The sequence below is a fragment of the Suricata suricatta genome, chromosome X, assembly GCF_006229205.1.
Source record: "Suricata suricatta isolate VVHF042 chromosome X, meerkat_22Aug2017_6uvM2_HiC, whole genome shotgun sequence".
Classification (NCBI taxonomy): domain Eukaryota; kingdom Metazoa; phylum Chordata; class Mammalia; order Carnivora; family Herpestidae; genus Suricata; species Suricata suricatta.
Window position 1 is genome coordinate 7491043 of NC_043717.1, and position 14150 is coordinate 7505192.

General features: G+C 42.0%; 1 protein-coding gene and 1 pseudogene across 1 annotated transcript in view; both read right to left on the minus strand.

Moving 5' to 3' along the window:
• The window catches only part of ARHGAP6 (Rho GTPase activating protein 6), a 454057-nt gene that overhangs the window by 355840 nt on the left and 84067 nt on the right, over positions 1-14150 (minus strand). The gene's annotated exons all lie outside the window — the stretch shown is intronic.
• On the minus strand, positions 7692-8267 carry LOC115283650 (annotated as a pseudogene).

Below are 14150 nucleotides of genomic sequence, written 5' to 3' on the forward strand. Positions count from 1 at the left end.
TAATTGTCTGCTCAACAAATTAGGAATTCAGTGTGTTGAAATGACAAATCAACAAAATAACCAGGCCTGCTCCTTAAAAGCTAAGGAATAGGCCTATTTCAAGGTCTCTGTCTTTAAAAATATGAATGGATCCCTGTAACTTCAGAGCAGAGAGCACCAAACTCTCCAAGCTGGGAAAAGAATAGTACAATGTAAGAGGGGTTGGCAAACTTTGTCCTATAAAGGGCCACACAGTAAATACTTTTGGCTATGTAAATTTTATGGCGCTGTCTCAATTACTCAGGTCTGCAATTGTAACATGAAAGAAGCCCCAGGCAATACACAGACGAATGGGTGTGGTTGTGTTCCAATAAAACTTTATTTCCAAAAATAAGCCTCATGTTGGATTTGGCCTGAGGGACTTAGTCTGCTGATCCATGACCAACAATGTCAAATAATTCAAAAGTATTCAATTTAGCATCTAATAAAGAGAGAAGTACTGTCCAGTGATATCTAAGACTCCTACAGAGAGTTACAAAGATGAAAAAGCCAGGAAGGCCATTGAGAGGAGAACATCATGGAGATAATACTCATTTTTGAGAAGATACACTCATTGTTCAAAAACAAATGGTTTTAATGACCATAAACTAAGTCACTGTACCCAGTTCTGTGGGTTACTTTGAGTTACTGGTAAGACTTAGGGCCCATATGGCAGAAACCAAAATTTCACAAGGTAATACTGCTAGGAAGACTCAGATCAATCTTTCCTCCATCATATACTTGTCACATTCCTGTTTATCACACTTAAAAGTCAAAGCACTACCTTGAAAAATGTTTTTGGGGCACCTAGGTGGCTGAGATGGATGGGCGTCTGACTTCAGCTCAGATCATGATCTCTCGGTTTGTGAGTTCAAGCCCCGCATCAGGCTCTGTGCTGACAGCTCAGTACCTAGAGCCTGCTTCTGATTCTGTGCCTTCCTCTCTCTCTGCCCCTCCCCTGCTTGCACTTTGTCTCTCTTTCTCTCTCTCAAAAATAAACAAACATTAAAACAATTTTTAATGTTTTTAACACCAAAAAGTAGAAGGCTCTGAAGGTCATGGAGTTTCCATTTAATTCTTTTTCGATACCAGTATGTCCTGTTCAAGTCCTTCACTGTTTAGCATTCTCCATACTTCTAATACAAATTTCCACACAACCCACCTATCAATCAATGAATATCTGTTAAACACTTGCTACAGGTCAGAGAGTTAGGTGCAATGACAGTGCTCCAAACTGATCCTCCAGAGCAGGGGCCAAATCTGGGTTGCTGCCTATTTTTGTAAATAAAATGTTACTGGAACATGGCCACGCCCACTAATTTGCATACAGCCTAGGGCTGCCCTGGTGACCGGAAGGCATGGCTGGACAGTTGCAACAGAGACTACATGACCTACAGAGCCTAAAATATTTATGATTTGGCCTCTACAGAAAGTGTTTGTCAACCCCTGATCCAGAGTAAAGGACCCCAAACAACATAAATGCCCATCAGTGGGAACAGGTTAAATAAAGTAAGGGACTGCTAGTCTATGATTAATTTCCATAATGTAGGATACTATGAAGCCCTTAAAGAGAAGAAACATATATGTATACCCAGAGGTATGAAACTATCTCCATGCACTGTTAAGTGTAAGAAATTCTAGGGGTGCCTGGGTGGCTCAGTTGGTTGAGCATCCGACTTCGGCTCAGGTCATGATCTCCTGGTTAGTGGGTTCGAGACCCGTGTCAGGCTCTGTGCTGACAAATAGCTCAGCCTGGAGCCTGTTTTCAGATTCTGTGTTTCCCTCTCTCTCTGACCCTCCCCTGCTCAAGCTGTCTCTCTCTCTCTCAAAAATAAATAAAACATTAAAAATTTTTTAAATAAAAAAAAGAAATTCTGTCCGAATAGCAATACAATTTGTATATTTCTGGGGGGGGGGTGGTAGGTGGTGAAAGGGACAAAAAGAGAGAAATGCATGCTTACAAATGCATATGATATCAAGGAAGAATAAAAATATATGCAAGAATTTGGTAGCAGTGGTGGTCTCTGGGTAAGGAACACATTGGACTCTGGACTGAGATGGGAGGCACATCTGTTTTGGTCCATCTGAATTTTTTAACCATGTGCACTTATGATCTGTTTAACATCAATAGACACACAAAAGTGAAATAAATTCTTTTAAGATTTTATTTTTAAATACTTTCTACACCCAATATGGGACTCGAACTTACAACCCTGAGATTAAGAGTTGCATGTTCTACCAACTGAGCCAGCCAGGTGCCCCTGAAATAGTATTTTTAAAAATTCATACATTACATAAGATCAAGGCTGGCTATTACCTCCAAGAAAATAAAGTTCAATTAGGCCAACCCAAATTTCCTACCAGCTCTGGATGAAAATGGACCAGCCCTTTCAATTCTCCCCTCCCCATCCACTTTCCATGTCAAAGAAAGGGCACTGTAGGAAGCCTTAGCCTCCTTGGCCTCAGGAAGCACTGGCTGTCCCGCATGAAAACCACAGGTACAACATGTGAATGTCCTTGCACGGCCAGAGGGCTGACACAAGCTCAGGTGAAGGCCACGGGCAATAACCCCTGGAAGAGGGAAGCACTGGAAAACAGCTGACACTGAAGGTGCTGGCACAGAGGACCCAGTGTGTCTATCTATGGGCAACGTGAAATACACTGCCCCACCCTAAGGGCCAGAGAAGGGAACAGGAGCTCTGAGGGGAAGGCCCGGAAGTAAGGGCACCAGGGCTAATGTGTCATTACCTGGATTGTCCTGGACAGCAACCCCAACAACAAAATGGCTAACAGCCACATGGGGGGCATCAGCAAAAAAGTGTGCACGCCATCTTTTTTGAGAACATGCCAGAAATTATGTAAAGTGAAAGCTGTCTTTTGAAACAGTGGAACTATTGTAGCACTTTGGGGAACCGCCCACAGATCTCCAGATCTTTGGATTTGAAAGTCAATCTTGCAGCTTGAAACACCAAGTCTCACAGTGTGTAATGGAAATGGCATGGTCATTCGTTCATTCATACAGTCTTAAAATGCGCAGGCACAATTTTTGAAATATTTATTTATTTATTTATTGAGACAGACAGAGAGAGAGAGAGAGAGATCCATCATGAGCAGGGAAGAGACAGAGAGGGATAGAGAGAAAATCCCAAGCACGCTCTGTGCACAGAGCCAGATGTGGGGCTGAAACCCACAAACTGTGAGATCATGACCAGAGCCAAAATCAAGAGTCAGACACTTAACCAACTGAGTCACTCAGGCACCCTGCACATGCACAAGTTTTTAAAGCCTATTATCATATAACAGATATATCAAGAAAGCAAGGCTTAGAGCCAATGATCCCACCCAATGGGAATACTATTTGGAATTGATTCTTTTCAAAATGAAAAAAGAAACTTTATCATTACTTGAATGTTAGGAAAATATAAACAACATGGAAAACTCTACAAAGATAAAGTTTTACAAGCCATCTAAAGTTCCAGATCCAGGGATTGTTTTATAAACCAATTTATAATCCCCACACATAAAATAATTTCTTTACAGTACTAGGTAAAAATTTCAAAGTAAAGTGGTGTGTACTAGCCTAGGTGATTTCGAAGTGAAGTCTCTGCCCTGTTGGCACTCCAATGCCAATAACAACCTTCCCTCTGGCCCCCACTTTGAAATTCAATGTCACTCAAGGTTTGCTGGCTATTTTGAGAATAAGCAAATCTAATTACTGAAGACTTTTGCAAACTCACGCCACGCAGAACAAAGCTAATGCCTTTATGTTAATTTGATTCACTTTCTATTTTTGGAACTTTATTACCTTGAACACATGCCAGTTGTCATATTTCTAATTTAATTGCCTAATTGTGAAATATCAAGGCCATGTGTATTTGGACTAATTTCTGCTTTCAGGAGAAAACCTACCACGAATAAGTTAATTAAAAAAAACCACAATGACCCTTGAGCACCTGGGACACCTGAATCCTTAATACCACATATTAATACCATTTTTCAAAGGCACTGAGCCGAAAAGAAATAAGGAAAAGAAAATATTTTTTATTAGAAAACTCATAAGAAAACAAAAAAGATATTAAATGAATATGTTATTTGAAATAAGTATTTTCAAGATGTTAAATTCCTTGAATGATTTAATTCCTGATTGTAGTTAAGTGATGAAGAGTTTTAATACCTACTTATGAAAAAAAATCATGATGTATGACAATTCTGGACTTTGGGTCACATTACAAAGCCATAGTAATCAAAACAGTATGGTATTGGCACAAAAATAGACAAAGAGATCAATAGAGCAGAACAAAAAACCCAAAAATAAAACCCCAATTATATGGTCAATTAACCTTGAACCCAGCAGGAAAGAATATCCACTGGGAAAAAGACAGTCTCTTCAACAAATGGTGCTGGGAAAAGTGCTCAGCTACATGCAGAAGAAAGAAATTGGCGCACTTCCTTATAGCACACACACAAAAAATAAACTCTAAATGGATTAAGGACCTAAATGTGAGACCTGAAACCATAAAAATCCCAGAAGAGCAGAGGCAGTAATTTCTCTGACATCAGCCACAGGAACATTTTTCTAGACAGGTCCCCTGAGGCAAGAGGAAAAAAAAGCAAAAATAAACTATTGGGACTCCATCAAAATAAAAAGCTTCTGCACAGTGAAAGACACACTCAACAAAACTAAAAGGCAACTTACGGGATGGGAAAAGATATTTGCAAATGACATATCCAATAAAGGGTTAGTATCCAAAATATATAAAGAATGTAGACAACTGAACACCCCCCAAAACCAAATAATCCAATTAAACAATGGGCACAAGACACAAACAGACATTTCTCCAAACAAGACATCCAGATGGCCAACAGACACATGAAAAGAACATCATCAGGGAGATGCAAATTAAAACTATGGTGAGATATCATTGTCTCTGTCATAGCCACTGTCAGAATGGCTAAAATAAAAACACAAGAAAAAATAAGTGTTGGCGAGAATATGGAGAGAGGGGAACCCTCATGCACTGTTGGTGGGAATGCAAACTGGTGTAGCCAGTATCAGAGTTCGTCACAAAGTTAAAAATAGAACTGCCCTACAATCCAGTAATCACACTAACAGGTATTTGCCCAAAAAATATGAAAGCACTAATTCAAAAAAGATGTACCCCTATGTTTAGAGCAGCATTATTTACAATAGCCAAGTTATGGAAGCAGCCCAAGTGTCCATCAATAAAGAAACCACTAAAGAAGACGTTGTGTGAATATATGTATCATATATATATATATATATATATATATATATATATATATATACATATACATATATGTGTGTGTATGTGATGGAGTATTATTCACTCATTAAAAAGGAACAAAATCTTGCCATTTGCAATGACATGGATGGAGCTAGAGAGTATTATGCTAAGCAAAATAAGTCAGTCAAAGACAAATACCATATAATTTCACTCATGTGGAATTTAACAGACAATACAAATGAGCAAAGGAAAAAGAGAGACAGAAAAACCAAGAAACAGACCCTTAACTATAGAGAACAACCCAATGGTTACCAGAGGGGAGGTGGTTGGGGGGTGGGGGAAATCTGTGGTGGAGATAAGGAGGCCATCGTCACGGTGAGTACTGGGTGACACGTGTGTCTGCTGAACCACCATATTGGACGTCAGAAACTAACACAGCTGGGCTGCAAGTGTCGGTCTTCCCAGCTAATTTTCACTTTTATGAAACCCCACAAGATGTATATAATCAGAAGCACACTAATTAAGAGTAAGCATTTCTCTCTTTCTTCCATGTGAGCACACACATACAAGTACGTATCCGCTGATTAATCAGAAAAATACTCCAATGGGCCAGAACATTAATGCATTTATATAAAGATTGGAAATATACTTTGTATATATTCATCATTTGTAAGAATTAGGAACTTGATCACAGCTACCAGTTCCTAATTTCATATCACAATTTAGTCTAGAAAGAACTGGCATAAGTTCATATTTATGTTTATATATTAAATCAAGGTAAAGTTAAATTCTGGAACAGATTCCAGTATTCTTGGTGTCACCTATGACTGAAACATTATGCCCTTTGATAAGTTATTGTTGATGAGCTTAGAATGATTTCATGCAGGCCTTATTTTCCAGAACAGGTCTCTTAGTATTCTTAGTCTTGATGTCTCATCTTTACATTAGTCTAGAGATCTAACATATTATATGTTAAAGGTCACAGAGAGTCAGATGCAGCCCCTAAAACTACTCTCCTGTAAAACATTTTGTTGACATGTTATCATTGTCAACAGAAAAATCATATGAAGCCTAAAATCATGTGAAATGCCTTTACTTCATGAAAACAAAATGAGAAACAGCAAGAAGAGACAATAAACCAGTGTTCAGCACAGGTAAAGGACAATTCAATACAGAGCGAGAAAAGATTACAGCTTCCAGTTAATTAACTATCTAATTTGGAAAATGATCTTAAAATTTCATATATTCATTATTAAGTTCTTATGCCTTTCCGTTTGCTTGCTAATTGTTATAAAAGAAACAAAATTTTAATAGTATATATATTCTCTACTTTCCAACCAGAATGGTTTTAATCTTTAGAATAACATTGATTATAATTCAAATATAAATTTCTCAGAAGAAATAAATTAGAAGTATTATTATGAAAGTATTAATAAAATGGAAGTTAATATTTCAGTTAGATTAAATCAAGAGTCCCTAGGTGATTAGGTAGAACACCTTTTATTTGGCTCATCCAAACGAACAATTGGTTTTACTGAGTTCCGGTTTTATAAAGTGTTCTTGAGGAAAAAAAATACATCACAGTTTCATATTTACTATTAATTAGTCTACTAAACAGAGTAAAATTCCTTCCCAATACTTACTCATCAATATAAACACTATATTACTTTGTGATGAAAAGAAACTTGATTACTAGCATTCTGAGGAGTGATACAGACTTCACGACTCGTAACCATCAGTAACAGTTTTAAACTGCATTCGGTTAATTTCATGGCTGCTTCGGCCTTCTTGTCTTGTACCTAGGCCAAAAGCAGAGCTTCTGGAAACAATGTTGTGAATCAGATGACAAGTATAATGTGCCACAAAAAGCAACCCCCAGCATGGTTTTAGCCCTCTTAGCCAGGCCCCATGCCCTGGTCGACTGGTGTGACGGAGCAGGTAGCAAGGTATGACCCTCTGGCCAGTCCCCCGGGTACTTTTTCCAAGACTTCTCTCCAGAGGAGCAGACTTATCCTAAAACGTATCCAAGACTCTGACCTTGGCATCCAGGAGTAGAGCAGACACTCAGTCAGCTGGTTAAAGTGTGGAACACATTTTACCAGGGATAAGGAAATCTCAGGGTCTAACTATACTGTGCAGCGTTAAGGATGTGGTTATGAGAGTTGCCCAATTTTCCTGGTAGTTCTGCCATTACAGACTCTTTTTTTAGTGTTACTATTGCTGTTTAGTTTTTATTTCCTTATCATAAATGTAACTCTGTGATCCAGCTAGACTTGGAAGGGACTATTAGGAACATACAGAAGGCATAGTACTGCAGCAACAGCACAGAGATGATAGGATGTGTCCAACAGATGGGGTTGAAAGGGCACCTTCCTGAACAACAGAAGCAATGGTCTGGTAGTTAAGATAAAACACAAGTCATGTTTGTTAGATTTGTCCATGGTGAGCAATGGTGATCTTCTCATTGGTCTTGCCATTCCTGGACCCCAAGCGCTCCGTGGCTTCTGCAATATTCCTGCCCTCTTGCACCTTGCCAGAGGCCACATGCTTGCCATTCACCCACTCAGTCCTGGCAGTGCAGATGAAAAACTAGGAAGCATTTATGTTGGGTGCAGCGTTTGCCATGGACAAGATGCCAGGACCCATCTGCTACGGGATGAAATTCTCATTATCAGATTTCTCCCCATGGATGGACCTGCCGCCAGTGTCATTATGGCATGTACAGGCACTGCCATGGTACAGAAATCCCCAAACAATCCTGCCAAAGCAGGAACCTTTTAACCAAATCCTTTCTCCCCAGGGCTCAGAGGACGAAAGTTTTCTGCTGTCCATGGAGCTTTGCCTGCAAACAGCGCGAAGGAGACACGGCCCAAGGGCTCGCCTTCCATGGTGACCGTTGAAGAATACGGTAGGTGGGGCTGACCGTGGCTGGACCTCGCTAGAGCTTCTGGGGCAGTGGCCTCTGCAAGGCCACCATTGCACAATCTCAACTTTGAGGGCCATCAAGTTCCCAGTTGCTATTAACCCCTTATTTCTATTGGCCTGGGCCACATAAGAAATGTTTTTCTTAGCACCTTTGATTTTTCAGGAATAACATTCTCCTCTTTAGGCATCCCAGCTTCAAAACTCAGCTTCAGAAAATTTCTAGAGACAGGATATGGCCTGCACTATCCTGTACTCAGTACAGGATACTACTCAGTACCATGTTCTTTCTTTTATGCTGTCCCCTGTATCTCCGAAGCTAGAAGCGTGGGATCCACCTTCTCCAGACTTTGTGCCACTGCAGTTCAGAGTGAGGTCATGCAAATAGGACACAATCAGTAGGCAGAAGAGAAGCCAATGCCCAGTGTGGTGGTGGCAGGCAGGTGTGTGGACTTTGGCAGATGACCTGTGGGAGGTTTTGCAAGGTGCTTCTGGGCACAGCAGGTAGCTGAGGTCATCAGCATTTCTTTCTTAAAGTTATTATCTGTCCGATTTCTATAAAGGTGACTGTCATCCTTTCCAGTTCCTTAGTAAGCCTCCAACTCTTGTGTCGGAACACTTTCTTCTCGAAACAACTAAGGGTTTTCTGTTTTCCAAAGAAATCCTGGTTAGTGTCGAATGTCTTAGTCATGACTCAGGTTCCATTGTTGGTAGAAGGGCCCAAAGGAGGTAACTGGGTTCCAGAGGAGCAACCCTGGTACCAACAGTGGACAACGGGCAAAGGCTCAAGAAATTGGATTGAGCTCACTCTCAGGGATGGCAACGGTCAGTGGGGACCCTGACGCCAAGCTGGGTATCAGAGGTAAGATTCCAGTCCCCGGCAGGAACAGAACCAACTTGCTTTGGACCTTGCCTCAAAATCCAACGTGGATATTTGAAAGAGTCGTGCACTTCCTCTTCACGCCGGGCACAGCCTTAGCACAAGCAAGATAGACTTGCACTAGACTGTGTGAGCCAACGCAGCGGTGCCATGCTCTCCCGGCTGCTGATGCAGGAAAGACGGACCACGGCGGGAGGTGGCTGGAGGCTGACGGCAAGAGTGAAGATTTTGCGCAAGGTCAGCAAAGCACCTGGGAAAATGCTGCTAGAGTCTCTGACTTGCCCGTGTCATCTCTGAGTGCCAGCAGCTGCCAAGGGCTGTGTTCTCCTCCCGGAGCTCTCCCCACCTCCTACTGCTCCACATCCCTTGGAGACTATATGGTCCTTCCCTGTGGTCTTTGAAGAATCGCTGATCACATTAATAAAAGCTCTATGTTAATTCATGACTAGATAAAAGCACTAAACAAAAGCTCACTTCAACTTTCTGGAACTTGCCTTTCTGTTTCATTACAGTGTGATGCTCATCCTATCATACCAGGTTTTGGTGAGGATTAAATAAAACATTATATGTATAAGGGCTTTAGAATGTAAAGTCTTACCAGGGAAATTCACTGCAATATTACCCGTAGAAAAATGTCTACCAAATACTTCCATGAGCCTTCTGTAAAGCTACGCACTAAACAAAGTAAGTCAAGGCCCTCAGAGCAGAAAAGGATTGCAAAGCATAACAAAAGCCAAAATTAAAAACAAAACAAAACTGCTTTGTTTCTTTAAAAATAATATCACCAGCCAAAACTGTTTGACTTTCAAAGTCACAGCTTAGAGAATGCTCAAACAATTTCTAAAATGTGGAAACATTTGTGGAACTTGTGGGAAAATACAATTTCCAAAAACTCCCCTCAGAACAAACCCACGAGAAATAACAATGTCCACATCGGCACAGACACATGCATCAGTGCACACCCATCCCCAGCGCGGCCTGGCCCACCCAGAGTGTAGGCCTTCCAGCACTGGGTGACAACACGGATCGACGGCGCCTCATGGACAGTTCTCTGAGAAGTAGCTCAAGGTTTTTCGAAACATGCTGAACAGCAGTGTTTGGAACATGGAGCCTCAGCTCGGGGTCCCCTGCAAGTGGACCCTGAGATAAGGATGTGAAAGTATAGGCTGTATTTGGGAGGGGAGGCAGAGAAGGGGCAAAAGGCAGACATCGAGAGAGGTACGTTATCAAACAAGTGGCTTTGTGGGCAGCGGGGCTCAATCCCACCTGAGAGTGTGGTGGACCACGCCCCGCAGTTGTCCCAGCCCTCCAGCAGCTCCCCATCCATCACTTGCCCTGGGCCACTATGATAGACATTAACACCCCAGCACTTCCCATCATCAGAAAAACAAACCAAAAAAGCCCTCAGGAGCAGGGCTTTGGGGGTCCCTACTGAAGGCTTTCCGGGGGTTGAGAAGATGCTGAGGGAAAACAAAGAATGGCCTGGCCCCAAATGTCAGAGGGTCACAGTGGAGACATGGACTCATGGGGAGAATGGTAAGAGCGTCACATGGAAAGCGGGAGAGGCACACTACCTTGTGAAGGACCTGGCAGGTGGCTGGGTTCAACGCTGGGGGGAGGGAGCAGAGCCAGGAGGCTTTCCCAGGGTTTGGTTCATTAGAGATTTCTCTCCTCCCCCTACGTTTGAATGATACATAGAACTGATGGAAGGGGATTAAACCCAGAGCTCCGACTGCAGCCCAAACCGCAACACCAGCGTACCCTGGGACATTGCCACTACTGATTTCTAGAGGCTGCGGTGGGCGGGTGAGTGTCTGCGCCCCGATGGCCTCTCCCACCCACAAGCCCCCACCCTAGCGGAGGTCTGGGTAGCCCCACATTGTCATTAGCATGCTTTGAAACAGTTCTGGGGGTTCCCCCTACCGCCGCTGTCCTTCATAATTCTTCATTCAAATTTCTGCTTAAACCATCCAGGGGTCTCCACAGGGGACACAACTGGCCCTTCTGTTGGTCGCCACCAAGGCTTCATTCCATGACATTTCATTTTCTCACATTTAAAAACTTGGCTTCCCAGCAGCCCGGGAATGTGGTGCAAATTCAGAAAGAGAAAAGATCTGAATAAAATGCAGAGCAAATATACTAAAAATAAATGTCTTGTTTACAGCAAGCTCGAGTCTGGAGTAAAAGTAAAATGAAACATATGCTAGAGACCTGACAATAATGGGTCTTGGATTGAGAAGGAAAAGGAGGAGGACACATTGAGAGGAGGGCTCTGAAAGTGACCCAAGGGCTCGTGAGTTGTGTCAGGAATCTCATATCCATTTAAGTGACTGGCAGAATCACAACCAAGCAGACCAACTCTCAATTACATGAGTGGCAAAGGAAATTCCTCCCCTCTTATTCCTGAATCTCCAAAAGATGGAAACATTACCAAGTCTTATACTTACGAATCCACAGTTGAGTTTTCAGAAACAAAGTCAAGTTAACAATGAGATGATGGGCATAATTTTTCCTCATGTGTGAGAAATGAACATGATTTGTTTTGCAAGTTATCATATAGGCAATAATTACTTGATACCCTTCATACGTACTCGCTGTCTGGGCTGATGGCTAGTGAGGCCCACAACGCTGTGATGATACTGCTGGTGAAGGGGATGGTTAACAACTGAGTGCCTACTGTGTCCCAGGAATGAGGAAGAACATTTATAAGTGTCATTGCTTCAGTCTCTTGAGGCAGCCGTAAGATTCTATTATTATCATCGTATTATACACTGCTGACACTGAGGCCTGGCATCTCAGAATGAATAAACGGTAGCTCTTGGAATTTATCCAGATCTCTCTGTGTAGCCCACAATCATACCATCTCTCGGGTGGTGGCATTTGGAAAAGAGCCAGTATTATTTTGATGCACAATTTTAAAACAGTAAATCTATGATTTTTAATGTAGGAATTATTTAAATTCTATGCCTCTAGGTTAGGAATTGGGGTTGGCCATTCTCTTTCGGAATTGCACATCATTCCCTTCTGCAAGAATGGCAGCCTAGTAGACAGAAAAAGTCTAGACTTTAATGCTAGATAGTTGCTTCCCAACTCTCTAGCTGTGTGAATTTAGGTGATTTAGTTACTGGGGCAGGCAGAATTCTAACCATGGCCCCCACAAGATTCCCATCTTCTGGCTAACCAATCAAACACGAATCTAGGTCCTGTTACAAAGGGATTTTATAGATATAATTAAAGTCCCAAGTTGCTTAACCTTAGGATGTGAAGATTATCTGACTGTGCCCTTCAAAAGGCAGAAGTCTGAGTGAAATATGTGATAGGAATTAAAGAGTACACTTCTCATAATGAGCACCGAGTAATGAATAGAATTGGTGAATCATGATATTGTACAACTGAAACTAATATAACACTGTATGTTAACTACAGTGCAATCAAAATTTTGAAAAGACTTTTTAAAAAGGCAGAAGTGGGAGAGATTGCAACCATGAGAAGGATTTGACATACCATTTCTGATTTTAAAGATGGAGGGACCATGAGACAAGGAAGGCTGCTGACCTCTCCAAGCTGAGAAAGAGCCCAAGCCTACAGCCAGCAAGGCAGCAGAGACCTCAGTCCTATAGCCACAAGGAACTGAGTTCTGCCAATAACCTGAATGAGCTCACAATTGATTCTCCCCCGCGAGCCTCTTGTACAGAACATGGCCACTACATTTTTAGTACTTTGTCACAAAGCAATAGAAAACTAACATAGTTATGCTCTCTAAGCTGGTTTTCTCAATAATCAAACAGAGGTTACATGAATACCTTGCAGCATTACTGGGAGGATTAAAATGAGAATATACTTAGAGTGTACATAACATGGTATAGGCAACAAGTGTCACCAGTGACTCTGGAAGTCAAGGCCGAGAGGCAACAGCACCTTATTGCTAATACAGACAAGACATAAAATTAGCATAAAACCACAAAGTAAATATACATTTGAATTAAACTATGATAAAGTAGAAATCAAATCAAAATGAATATGCACTCTGCAAAGCTAGTAGAGAAAGCTGCGGACTTATGAAATACATTCCAAGAGCCTATTTTTAGGCTAGTAGTTTGGAACTGAGTAGGCATTCCACCATAAGAGCAACGTGAAGACCTGGTGATGATGGCTCAAGTCATTAACTTATTAGATACCTAACCATCTTCAGGAGAACCCAACCATAACATGTAACAAGCTTGCTTTCAAGGGGAAAAAAATCCTTTTCATTTATAGCACAATTTTACTCTAAAAGGAACTTACATCTATTTTGCATTTTTAACCCACATAGCAACATTTTGAGAGAAGCACAGCAAGGAAGAAATGGCAAGCTGATGCCCAAGGATTTATGCTGAGCTGAGTCCACATTCCCCCGAGCCCCTTGCAGCTAGGATGGGGCCATAAGATCGAGTCCTGGTCAATGGAATGCAAGCAGGAGTGATGCGTGTCACCTGCAGGTCATGCTCATGAGATGTGCCACACTGTCACCCCATTCCTTGCAGCACACAGACTGGACATGGAGGAGCCCCAAGGTGGGAGAAGCCCGAGTCCTTGAACGCCCACATGGAACGCCCTTCAAACACCTGACGTCACTCCAATGCTAATGAAAAAAAATTAACTTTTAATGTATTAAGCCACAGAAACATTCAGACTATTCTAGCAGTTAGCATTTTGTTGCAGCAATTAGCCTGCCCAAGTAGAGACACTTGAACCTTAACATGAGGTGCTGACATAGCCAAGACCTAAACCATGTAGAACTGGCTTAGCCCATCCGGTCATAGGCAGGGAGGGAACAGCGACTAGAAAGATGGGTGACACGCTTTTGTGGCAGTGGGACACCTGCTGACTTTTTCACCTGGGATAACCCTGAAGGCACACTCCCACCCCCACCTCCCAGTTTAGGATTAAACTGTTAGCACATGATGGCTATTCCAGACTGAAATTAGAGCAAGGGGCCGCGGAACAATGGGGGAAGCCTGGGAGGGAATTTTAGCCCTACCAGCGGAAATAAATGGAAGAGGGATTCCAGAAATGGAGCCCAGAAGGTTGAAGCGGTCTACTCT